The following is a 12676-nucleotide window of genomic DNA, read 5'->3' as shown; positions in this document are numbered from 1 at the left end:
GTACCTTCACAAAATTGTAAACATTTTTATAACTCAAGATTTTGATCCATGGACTTCTCTTCCTTCTCTTTCCATAGTCTTCCTTCCTCCTTTGAATTGCAAGCATCCACACTGATTGAAGAAAAAATTTTCCTTCTTTTATGTTGTCTCTTAAAAGCCAAACCACATTCCTTTATTGTAGCCTTCACAAGAAGCCTTCCTTTCAAAATTCTTACACAACCTTCAAGCTTTCCTGCTTGAAGCACCACCCTCATCAACCTGACTTCTTCCATCAACTGCTAGGTGAGCACCCCCATGATTTACCAAGCTAAAGTTTGGGGAAGACTGCCACGGCAAGGGACTGCTTCTGTGACCCCTACAAATTGAAGAGAGCTCAGTTGGAGGCAATGATATATCATTCAAACCATCTGCTAATTGATCTATCAACTTGCCCTCCAAACTCATGTGATCACTTTAAGTGATCATGTGCCATATGATTAGACCTCTCCGACTGGGTTTGGAGACTTGAATCAACCATCCCAGTCTGAGTCATTAAAGTTTTAAGACTTAAGACCCACTCACCCACATGTGATCGCTAGGCTCAACCCCACACAGATCTCTGGGCCCTTGAGCCTTCTCCAATCCTCTAACCGTAAAACTAGAAGCTCCCTGTTGGCCCATTTCCAACTGCTTTAAAGTAGCCCCATTCTCTTTTATGACAGGTGGCTCATCCCTCTTGCTATTGGCTAACACCTGCACATAAAACCTCTCTCAAAGCTGCTCTCAACTTCTCGATGAATGCCAACTAAGGATTTTTGGAGCACTGAAACCTTCCTTCATGTATGTATGTATGTATATATATATTGTTGGAAAACGTGGGGTTACTGGTTCAGATCTGAAATTAGAATTGTATATATTCCTAGGATTGTGGAAGGATTGATTTAGAAAGTTTTTTCTTTCTATTTTTCTAGTTTCTATTTTCTCTTCTTTCTATTTTTTCTTCTTTCTATTTTCTTTTCTTTCTATTTTTCTTTCTTTCTATTTATTGCAGCAGCTTACTGTATAAATATGCCCATTGGCAATAGAATGAAACATATCAGTATTCTACCATTCCAAAACATGGTATAGAGCTCTAGGTTTGTCAACCTTGAGATTTTTTCAGCCTTCATTGCCAGTTTTTTGTGTTTTTCTCTTCTGGCCTTCAGTGTTGATCTGTAACTAGAAGTGTTCCTTTATTCTCTTTTCCTGTTGGCCTTATTTTTCCTCCATTAACAATGTCCGACATGACTGCAACAAGTGCTCCCGTCCAAACCGATGAAGGAGCAACAAATTCTCATCCTCACACTGGTGATTTGCAGAATATTCAGGCAACATATAGACTGAATGGCCAGAATTACTTGAAGTGGACACAACTAATGCGTACCTATTTGAAGGGAAAAGGAAAAATTAGTCACCTCCTTTGAACAGGACCATGGTTGGGCGAGCCAAATTTTGATGCTTGGGACGAAGAGGACTCCATGATTATGTCATGGTTGTGGAGTTCAATGACACCCGAGATCAATGATACTTGTATGTTTCTTCCCTCTACAAAGGCTATTCGGGATGTTGTCCGACAAACCTATTCCAAAGCCCATGACGCTACTCGTGTCTATGAGGTCAAAGTGAAGATTGTGGTGGCCAAACAAGGGAGCAGGAGTGTTATAGAGTATGCAAATCTGCTGCAAAATTTATGGCATGAGCTTGATGATTATCGGGTTCTTGAGACAAAGTGCGCATATGATGCTGTGATCATGAAGAATTTTATTGAAAGAGATAGGGCGTATGATTTTTTGGTCGGACTGAATGCTGAATTTGATCAGGTCCGAATACAAATTCTTGGCAAAGAAGAAGTGCCTCCATTGAATGAAGTCATAGCCCTTGTCAGAGCTGAGGAAAGCCGCCGTGGAATCATGCTTGAGCCTAAAGATCCCGAAGGCTTAGCCATGGTGGCAAGGGGAGGAAGTTACAGTGGTTCAAAGGGTGAGAATAATCACAACATGGCTCGTGACACAACCACCCGTGACTCTAATGATAACCTCTGGTGCACCTATTGCAAGAAGCCCAGAATCACAAAAGATCGGTGCTGGAAAATTCATGGGAAACCTCCCATATCCAGCAAGGAATGGGGAAATCGAGGAGTTTCAAAAGGAGTTCAACAGGTCCATAATGTCTCCACAACCCCGCAACAAGAACACTCAAGTCAAGGACCATTTAATGATGAAGAAATTGAAAGGCTAAGGTGCTTCCTGAAATCCTTGAAACCAGGAAGTGGTTCTACCTCTCTTGCTCTCTCAGGTGAGTCTTTATCTCTAGGATTACATGCCTCGGCTAGTGTTTTTCCATGGATTCTTGATTCTGGAGCTACTGACCACATGACACCCTCTTCACTGCATTTTCTCACCTATACACCCTGTCCTAGTAATAGAAAAATTTCTGTTGCTGATGGTTCTTTCACCATAGTGGCAGGGATTGGGAATATTCAAATTACTCCATCCCTATTACTTAAAAATGTGCTTCATGTTCCTAAGTTATCCACTAGCCCTATCTCTATACATAAACTCACCCAGGATGTGAACTGCAATGTTGTGTTCTTCCCTTTTTACTATGTATTTCAGGACCAGGTTTTGGGGAAGAAGATTGGACTTGCTAAGGAAAGAGATGGACTCTACTACCTTGAAGCAACCAGTAGATCATCTCACACTGTTATGCATGTCACACACGAGTCATTCTTATCTACCTCCAATAAAGATTTAATTTGGCGTCATCATTTCTGTTTTGGTCATTATTCATTTCCTATTTTAAAAACAATCAATCCTTCCTTGTTTAAAGGAATTGATGTTGAAACCTTTCATTGTGATGTTTGTGAACTTGCTAAGCACAAAAGGGTTTCTTTCCCAATCAGCAATAAAAGATCTTCAACTCCTTTTTATTTGATTCATTCATATATATGGGGCCCTTTTCAAATTCCCAACATTATAGGTTCCAGATGGTTCGTCACCTTTATTGATGATTGCACAAGGGTCACATGGATTTTTCTTCTTAAGTTTAAATCTGATGTGGGTACAATTCTTCCCAACTTTCATAACATGGTCCAAACTCAGTTTGGTGTGAGAATAAAAAGGTTTCGATCTGATAATGCTACAGATTATTTTAATCACCCATTTTTTCAGAAAGAAGGCATTGTCCATGAATCCTCCTGTGTTAATACTCCCCAACAGAATGGGGTAGCTGAGAGAAAAAATGGCCATCTTTTGCAAACCACCCGAGCCTTTCTCTTTCAAAATCAGGTGCCAAAACAATATTGGGGGGAAGCTGTCCTTATTGCTGCCTACACCATAAATAGACTACCATCTAAAGTTCTTGACAACCGAAGTCCAATACAAGTCCTTTCTTAATTTTACCCTGATATTCGAGCCTCAAATAATCTCACACCAAGAATTTTTGGCTGCACTACCTTCGTTCATATCCATAATAAGGGAAAATTAGACCTACGAGCAATCAGGTGTGTCTTCTTGGGATATTCCCCAACTCAGAAAGGTTATAAATGTTATCATCCAGCCACCAGAAAATTCTACACCTCCATCGATGTCACATTTGAGGAAGGAAAATCTTTTTTCACTCAACCTTATCTTCAGGGGGAGCCCTCATTAATGGAAGATAAGGCCTCGGATCTACTCTCCCTAGATGTATTACCCTCCTCACAGACATTCAATCGTCAAGAAGCACATCCCTCTAAGTCACATTCCTCTGAGCCCCACATTCCTGAGTCTCAACAAGAGTCAAACAATCCGACCATTGAACCAAATTCGGACACTGTTAACCCCACGAATGATGTGGATGATAATGTGAGATATATGCAGGTTTACTCTAGGAGGAAAAATCCAGATCCTCAACCTGTGCAAGTCCAAGATTCAACTCCTGATCCTAGAACTAAGGGATGCTTAGATCCTAAACCTACACCTTCACAGTCTGAGTATGAGTATGACCTACCTATTGCACTGAGAAAAGGAACCAGAGAATGTACCAAACGCCTATTGTACCCTTTAGCCAAATATGTATCATTCCAAAGATTCTCTAAATCCCATAAAAGTTTTGTAGCCAGCCTTAACACCATTCCAATTCCTAATACTCTACCCGAGGCACTTTCTAATAAGGAGTGAAGAAAAGCCATGAGTGGAAATGGAGGCATTAGAAAAAAAACAACACATGGGAAGTTGTGGATCTACCAAGAAACAAGAAGACGGTAGGTTGTAAATGGGTGTTCACAATTAAGTACAAATCGGATGGGTCATTAGAAAGGTACAAAGCACGCCTGGTAGCCAACGGATATACACATAGTTATGGGGTAGATTATCAGGAGACTTTTGCCCCAGTAGCTAAAATGAATACAGTAAGGGTGTTACTATCGTTGGCTGCTAATTATAATTGGGATTTGCAACAGTTTTATGTAAAAAATGTGTTTCTCCATGGTGATCTAGAAGAGGAGATATACATGGACATTCCACCGGGTTTTGGAGAAGGCATTAAAGGGAACAAAGTTTGTCGGTTGAAGAAAACACTATATGGTCTCAAACAATCTCTGAGAGCATGGTTTGGAAGGTTTACGAAGGTAATGCTGAGTACAGGTTACAAGCAAAGTCAAGGTGACCACACATTGTTTATCAAATACACAGCCTCAGGGGGAGTTACTGCACTATTAGTCTATGTGGATGATATAATCGTTACTGGGAATGATAAAAAGGAGAAGGAAGCATTGAAAAACTGCCTTGCCAGAGAATTTGAGATAAAAGACTTGGAGAGACTAAAGTATTTTCTCGGAATTGAAGTTGCACATTCTAAACAAGGCATCTTTATCTCTCAACAAAAGTATGTTGTTGATCTTTTGAGAGAAACAAGAAATATGGCGTGTAAACCAGCTTCCACGCCTATAGATCCCAATCATAAATTTGGAGAAGCCCACGAGAATGCAAGTGTAGACAAGGAGATGTTCCAAAGACTAGTTGGAAAACTCATTTATCTTGCACATACACGACTGGATATTGCATATGTTGTAAGTGTAATAAGTCAGTTTATGCATAATCCTAAAGAAGTTCATCTGCAGGCTGTTCATCAAATCTGCACTATTTGAAAGCCAATCCAAGAAAAGGAATTTTATTCAGAAGAAATGGAGAATTGACTCTTGAAGCATATACAGATGTCGATTATGCAGGATCTCCAGTAGATAGATGGTCTACTTCTGGTTATTGTACCTTCTTAGGAGGAAACTTAGTCACTTGAAGGAGTAAGAAGCAAAATGTAGTGGCTCGGTCAAGTGCAGAGGCAGAATTCAGGGCTATGGCACAAGGAGTGTGTGAATTACTCTGGTTGAAGATAATTTTAGAAGACCTGAAGATTCCACGGGAAGAGCCTATGAAACTATATTGTGACAACAAGTCAGCCATCAATATTGCTCACAATCCTGTTCAACATGACAGGACGAAGCACATCAAAATTGACCGACACTTTATAAAAGAGAAACTGGACAGCAAATTGATTTGCACTCCCTATGTGTCTACAAAAGGACAACTGACCGATGTACCTACTAAAGGGCTCAATAGTACAGACTTTCGGAGAATTATAGCCAAGCTGGGAATGGAGGATCTCTATTCACCAGCTTGAGGGGGAGTGTTGGAGAACGTGGGGTTACTGGTTCAGATCTGAAAATAGAATTGTATATATTCCCAGGATTGTGGAATGATTGATTTAGAAAGTTTTTTCTTTCTATTTCTTTCTTTCTATTTTTGTACTTTCTATTTTCTCTTCTTTCTATTTTTTCTTCTTTCTATTTATTGTAGCAGCTTACTGTATAAATATGCCCATTGGCAATAGAATGAAACATATCAGTATTCTACCATTCCAAAATATATATATATATATATATATATTCTGTGATCTGGATTGTCAAAGCAATTATATCCACTTTCTCTTCAAGGAAACCAAGTAAAGCTTCGCTCTTGTCGAAGGGTGTTAACATTATTGACCCTTTCAGCCTAAGAAGATTACTAATAACCTAACCAACTACAGCCCAACCATCCACCACCTCCTTTACAGAAACCACCCATCAATTCCCCCTTTGCTCTCTCCCCTAGTTGAATGTTAACCTTCTTTCTCCAATAAAACTCACCATTGAAAACATTTTTCTCCTTTGGCTCTTCCTATTTGAATTTTTCCTGTCATGTGTAACTTTGGACTTCAATTCATTTTCTTTCACCTTCCCCCTTTGCTCTCTCCCCTAGTTGAATGTTAGAAATCTCTAACTCTTCCTTCAGGGAAATACACTCAAGGTCTATTTGGTTTGCAGTCAGAATTGGAAATGAAATCCTACGAATCAGAATCGGAATGGTCTATTCCCCCTGCCTATTTGGTTCAGATGGGAATCAGAATCAACTGGAATGGATTCTCATTCCCAGGGGAAGGGGATTGCCATTCCCTCAAATGGGGTAATGCCATTCCACCAGGAATGGGAATTGGATTCCGATTCTGCCCAACCAAATGGTTGGAATCAGAATGGACCATTCCAATTCCGATTCCAGGCCCCTATTCCCATGAACCAAATGGACCCTCAATGTTGGTCCTCAGACTTGAACCCACATTCTCAGCTTGCCAGCCTGAAATTTTATCATTACACCAAGAAATGGTAAAATATATAGCAATAAACCAAATATCAGCATCAAGATAATCAACAATCCATGTATTCGAATTCAGGATGCACAATCAACCACTCTGTCGTCACAGAACCAATATCAGCAATGATTCATCTATCACTTCGATGCTTTTCTTTCCAAATGCCCTAAACTCTAGAAAATGGAATCACACTCTATAAATTTTTGCTTTCTTTCCAGCACGGATAGTGGGCCAAGATAAGAAAACTTCATGAAGTTGATTTGGATGAGTCGATGAGATTGAGGATGCCTAAATAAATAACCAGAAGAAGTATGACCAGGCAAAATGTACCACCTGAGAAGTAACAAATTGATGAACCGCATCTTCTTCACAACTTTTGCATAAAAAACCTAGGCTTGTTAAATGAAATCTTCTAGATTTCAAGTGATTAATTGTTAGAATATCATTCATAGATACTAATCCCAAATATTTTTAATGGAAAATCTTCAACTTGACTTCTAATCAGCACCTCATACAACTTCACAATGAACTTGGCATCCACACATTATTTCAACAATTTAGCATCTTCCAATTATGACCTGATCTTTACCTCTTTTAACTTGTCAAAGTTTTTGACATACTTCTCTTTTTCTCTGACCAACAATGACCTTCTGAAAATCGGACACCACAGTTGTCAAGGCGCCTAGACGATGAAATCTGAAAGTATAAAATCTAAAGATCCCTACCCCTCCCGAGCTACTTTATAAGTTTTTTATACTAACCAGCATACATGTATACTACCTATCAGCAATAAAATCATTCAAATAAGTAACTAAGTATAATTTTCATATAAAACATAAAATGCCATCATAAAATACAGCATTTAAATATATTAATATCAATGTTTAATAACCTGTCTCAGGACAATAAAAAAGGGGGAATGCAGCGAAAAAGGAGAGAGAAAAATAAGGAGACGAAACCCATGTTTCGTTCCCAAAAAAAAATATTCTTAAAAAAAGTAAAGAAAATAAAAATACAGGAGTAAGAGGACGACTTGGACTGTGTTTAAGGGCGCGGAGACCCTGTTTCAGGCCAAAAAAAAGGGAGAATGCAGAAAGAGAGAGAGAGAGAGAGAGAGAGAGAGAGAAATAAGGGGACGGAGCCCCTGTTTTATTCCAAAAAAAACATTTTTAAAAAATAGTACAAAAAATACAGAAAATTTTAGAAAGTTGGGGCGCAGCCGCTGTTTAAGAAGAAGAAGAAGAGGAAGAAGGGGACAGAGCCCCTGTTTCGTTCCCAAAAGTACTTAAAAAATGAAGAAAAATAAAATAACATGAAGATTTGGAGGATGAGGATGAGGAGGAAGAAGAGGAGGCGGAGCTCCCTGTTTCGTTCCCAAAATTATTTCTTAAAAAAGTAAGAAGAAAAAAGAAGAAGAAAATTACCTGGAGGTCCCGGACGACTTAGACCGAAACAAATGGAAACTTCTCAGTCCTCGGTCCTCTCTTCTCTTCTTTATTTGTTTAGTCAGAGTGAAGTGTCGAGTGAAATTCTTTGTTAGATTCAGCGAGATCCATGTGATTTCTATACATTTTCATCTCTTACGATTATAGATGTTCAATATTAACTATTTGACAAAATGCTTGTGACTTTGGTTCGGAAGGAGTACAAATACAAATATGTACAGTGATTGTCTTATTTTTGTATGTATTTATACCGTAGATATTTGTATTTACACTCCTTCAAAACTGAGCCTTTACTTCAAATTCAGTTCTGCTATTCATCCAAATAATGGACTTCAAACTTCCTGAAAATACTTCTAATCCAATCTATCAAGTCCATTAAAAACCCTAAAACCTACCCGCAAAAAATAAATAGTTTTGAGAGTCGTAATATATAGAAAAAAATATACTCGACCTATAACGAATCTATCAAATCAAAGGATAAAAGGTATAAATGAAAAGAGTTTGATAGCAGCAAACGGATACAATGGCAGGATCAACGATAAATGATGAAGAAACAGACCCTAAGGAGAGGAATTAACGAAACAAAGACTTGCATATTCTCACAGTAAGCCGGAAATCAGAGAATTGTCCAGACTAGAGTTCATGTAAGATAAAAGTGGAAGCTTGAAATGCAAATGAAATTACGTTCAGCAGAGCGGTTGCATGGATAATGTGGATATGGGAGAAGGAGCCGGAGGCCCGGAGGTGCCCAGTGCAAAATGGGAGAACGGATTGGCATCCGTGCGACGAAGATAGGACCCATTCGCCATTAAAAATTGACCGGCGATCCACTGAGCGCACTGTCATTGGATATCTGTACCCCTACGTGTCACTCGTTGGACAGAAAATAGATATTTGATTGTGAATGTTGAAAAAAAAGTTTTTAAAATAATTGGGCTATACTACTCATGCGACCTCACAGTCGCATCCCGTTTATTAAAAACATCTCCCCTGAATAATAATATAAAAATAAGAGAATATATTCCGGTCGTACGGCTGAAACATATTGTCGGACCGGTACTGTGAGTAGATCCGGGCTCGTTTTAAAAGAGTAATGGCAGTGAGGCGGTTGGGTGCAATAGAGGCGGGAATCTGTTATTATAAATTATTCACATTCATGGAACGGGATTTGTTCCTCACACGGGGGCGCGTAACATGCATATTCACCGTGCATTGCGAACATCTTCCCTAAATAATAACTTATAAATAAGGGAGATGTTCTCAATACATGCTACAATGTGCATATGAGGCGCCCTATGTGAGGAGTAGATCTGCTCTTTACATCCATACCCATACAGCAACGAGATCGGATCTATTCCTCACATGGGGCACTCTATATGTGCCTCACATACGCATCCTATCATGCATTGGGAATATTTTTTGTACTTGTAAATTATTTTTCACAAGAGATGTTCTAAATACATGATGGATGTGCATATGAGGCGCCTTCCCCATGGAACACTATTGCCGTGTATTGAGAATATTTCCTCGTGAATGACAGAGAAGATATATTAAGCCCAAGGCCTAAGCCTTAAAAAATAAAATTTCATGTATATAAACAATAAAATACCAAAAAAATAAATAAAAGAGATATGAAAAACATAAAATTATGATTTCGTATGGCTTATTTGATGTATTAGACATATGTTTATGGTCTGTTAGATTTGTTTTATGTGATTTTTTCTTAAAAACAATTTTTTTGGCAATTTTATAAAAAAATTGACAAGGTAAAAAAAGTTTAAAGTATTCCTATAGGAAATTGACTAAGGCATTGTTTGGACAAACTTCTACTTATAATTTTAAAAATATCAAAGTATAAAGTACATAAAATACTTTTACTTTGGTATTTTTGCTTTGAAAACCGTTTGGGTAAAAAAAAAATTGAAAAGTATATTTTCCAAAACAGAAGTACCATTTTTTGTTTGACAAAAACACGTCCATTTTTATTGTCGGTGATTTTGGGGTTTGAGATTCATGATAGCAATCCAACTCTAGCAACAAGCCGAAGTAGGGTCAAGAGTTTTATTGAAGGATGGTCACATGTGACCACTTGTTTACACGAAAACAAAAGCACAATTTTGCCAAAAGCACAAAGTATACAAAGTTGACTTCATATTTTTTGGGTTTTTCGTACTTTTAGAAGTATGAAAACAAAATATATAAATTACATAATACAAATGCTATGTCATGTTTTTGGTACAAAAGTAGAAAGTGTTTTATAAAATTCTATCCAAATAATACCTAACTCTACCCTTGTTGTTTACATATTATCTTAAGTACCCTACGTTTTTTGATAATTAATATGATCGTTAAGTAATAATGTAAAAAAATAATATATCAAATTTGCCCTTCAATGTTCTTCAAATTTTCAAAATAAATTCCAACTAATAAAAATATTTTAGGAAAATGAAAAACAAATCGTTGCTCTATCTCCGTCTTCACCTCTACCTCCGCTTCCATCTCCATCTCTATCTTTGCCTCTGTCTCCATCCGCGTCCTTCTTGTTGTTCTTCCTCAACAACCAGACGACAATGTTTTCATGGGATTTTCCTTGGCTTCCTGCTTTCCATCCGCACCACAGGCGGATGCGCGGTAGAATTCGTGGTGGTGCATCAAGATTCCAACCGAGAGAAGGCAGCCTTTAGAAGCAACATGTTTCGGAGAGCTTTGCATGGAAGCTTTCTTAGAACACGAAGGGGCTTTCTTGTGCTCTTTTATGTGAAAGACGATATTAAAAAAAATGTTTTCTTGTCTCATATCAAAGATGACAAAACTCCTCTTTTTCTTCCTTTTGCAGAAGCAACCACGCTATTTACGTCCAAAATTTTGGGTCATCCAATGTTTTGATGACTAATTTTGCTTCCTGTGAATGAAGCTACTGTTATGTGATTTAATGGGCAACCTGAATTAGTGATCAGATGAAGCTGACCCATATGAAAGACAACTTTGAAAGTAGGTTTAAGCTCACGATGAACAAGCTTTACGCATGGAAAGCCTCACGATGAATAATTAAGGATTACAAAAAAGCGTCACGTCAGTCTTTAGCTATTTCACATTTCCACTTACTCCTTAAGCTACTGTACTTCTCCTCGCCAATGGACCCCTTTTTCGAATAAGGTGATGGAAGCGGAAGAGGTGAGGATGTTCGACTCAATCCCTCCGACTCGGAAAGTACATGATATGCATTCACCTCATCTCTCCTGCCACTCCTCGTTTGTTTTCTCCACCAAATTATCAAAAAGGAAGTTCTATACTCAAAGGAAAGGAGGAGCTATAGAGACTGGAATTAATAGGAATGGAAGTTTTAAATCATTCTTACAAAACTTAAGGATACTTTAAGACAATATATAATTAATAAGGGTAGAGTTAGTCAATTTTTTAAACCATAGGTATATTTAAAGAAATTTGTCTATAAATTAATAATAAAGACCAATTAAAAAAAAATCAAAGAGGTAATTGGTGCGGAATGGGAATGAATGCATTGCTTTCATTTATTTGCTTTAGCATTTTTATACAATTAACCATCGAAGCGGTTGATGCAGCTCGACCCACCAGCAAAGCCTTGTCTCGTGAAGTTCATTCTCACCGTCTGACCTGCCTATCAATGGATGCTCAATAAAACTACTCAACTAATGACTAACAAGCCCTAATTCTATTTCCGTCCTTTTTGCCTTAATTTAATTTATTACCCTTGTTTAAACATTGATAGGGAATCTATTTAAAGCTTAGGCCTTTGATAATACAAGGTGAAAGGCTGAAGGCAGAGGATTCAAGAAACTTAATTCATGCTGGAGATAAAATCTATCAAAGGCGAGGCGCTCGCCTTTTGTCCATGCTCGCCTTAAGGCATAGGCCTTTAGCCTCGCTTAGTTAGCCATTTAAAACTATGGGGAGAAAATAAGAGCTAGGGGAGAAAACAAGTCACTCAGTCCATTGGTTATGATTTTGTGAAGATCTAAAAGAATGAGATAAATAGTTTTAGGTGGTGCGATATTTGGGACAAATGTTGCATTTTTGTTTTTTTTTTTTTGTGTGTGTTTTAGAGGAGTGAAAAGGATTAAAGGAATAGTTGAGGTGTTGTTTTGTTTTACTGATATGTCAATGCAGTGAAAAGGGCATGAGCAGGATGAAAAGGAAGTGAATAAATAGGTCTCATCTCTCTCTCTCTCTAAAGGCATAGTACCGGAAGAGCTTTGGCCAATCAAAGCACCCCCATGAATTGTGATTAATACCACTTGATTGGTTGCCTCTTTCTTTTTTTCTAGTGGCTAATGCAGAATAACCTTTTTAAGAACATTGAATAGTCTTGCATGGAACAAATAAATGAGCTCTATTTGATCAATTTTTGTTTTCTATGGAGAGAATTGTTAGGGGTACTTTTGGATCAAACAATTATGGGCTTATGCCCTTTAACATTTTCCACTCAATTTTGGTGATCATGTTACTATTTTCAGATGGTAAAACAAAAAAGGTCGATTAAGTAAATGGGTTGCAGAGTATAAAGTGTGTTT

The 12676-nt window shown here is 37.9% G+C and overlaps 1 protein-coding gene across 21 annotated transcripts in view; it reads right to left on the bottom strand.

The window, feature by feature from the left end:
- LOC148844858 (1-acyl-sn-glycerol-3-phosphate acyltransferase LPAT1, chloroplastic-like) overlaps positions 1–8950 on the bottom strand; it is a 28448-nt gene extending 19498 nt beyond the window's left edge. For 6 of the 21 annotated variants that reach the window (XR_016101688.1, XR_016101685.1, XR_016101687.1 and 3 more), the window contains exon 1: positions 8106–8300. The gene's annotated coding sequence lies outside the window, so the exon portion shown is untranslated. Of the gene's footprint in view, positions 1–7270; positions 8060–8105; positions 8309–8685 lie in introns of those variants that run through there. The other 15 variants (XR_016101690.1, XR_016101698.1, XR_016101691.1 and 12 more) reach the window with 11 other exon arrangements.
- Between the last annotated feature and the right edge of the window lie 3726 nt (positions 8951–12676).

The sequence above is a fragment of the Nelumbo lutea genome, chromosome 7, assembly GCF_056320005.1.
Source record: "Nelumbo lutea isolate HS-2025 chromosome 7, American lotus-T2T, whole genome shotgun sequence".
Classification (NCBI taxonomy): Eukaryota; Viridiplantae; Streptophyta; class Magnoliopsida; order Proteales; family Nelumbonaceae; genus Nelumbo; species Nelumbo lutea.
This window is presented reverse-complemented; position numbering and strand designations above follow the sequence as displayed.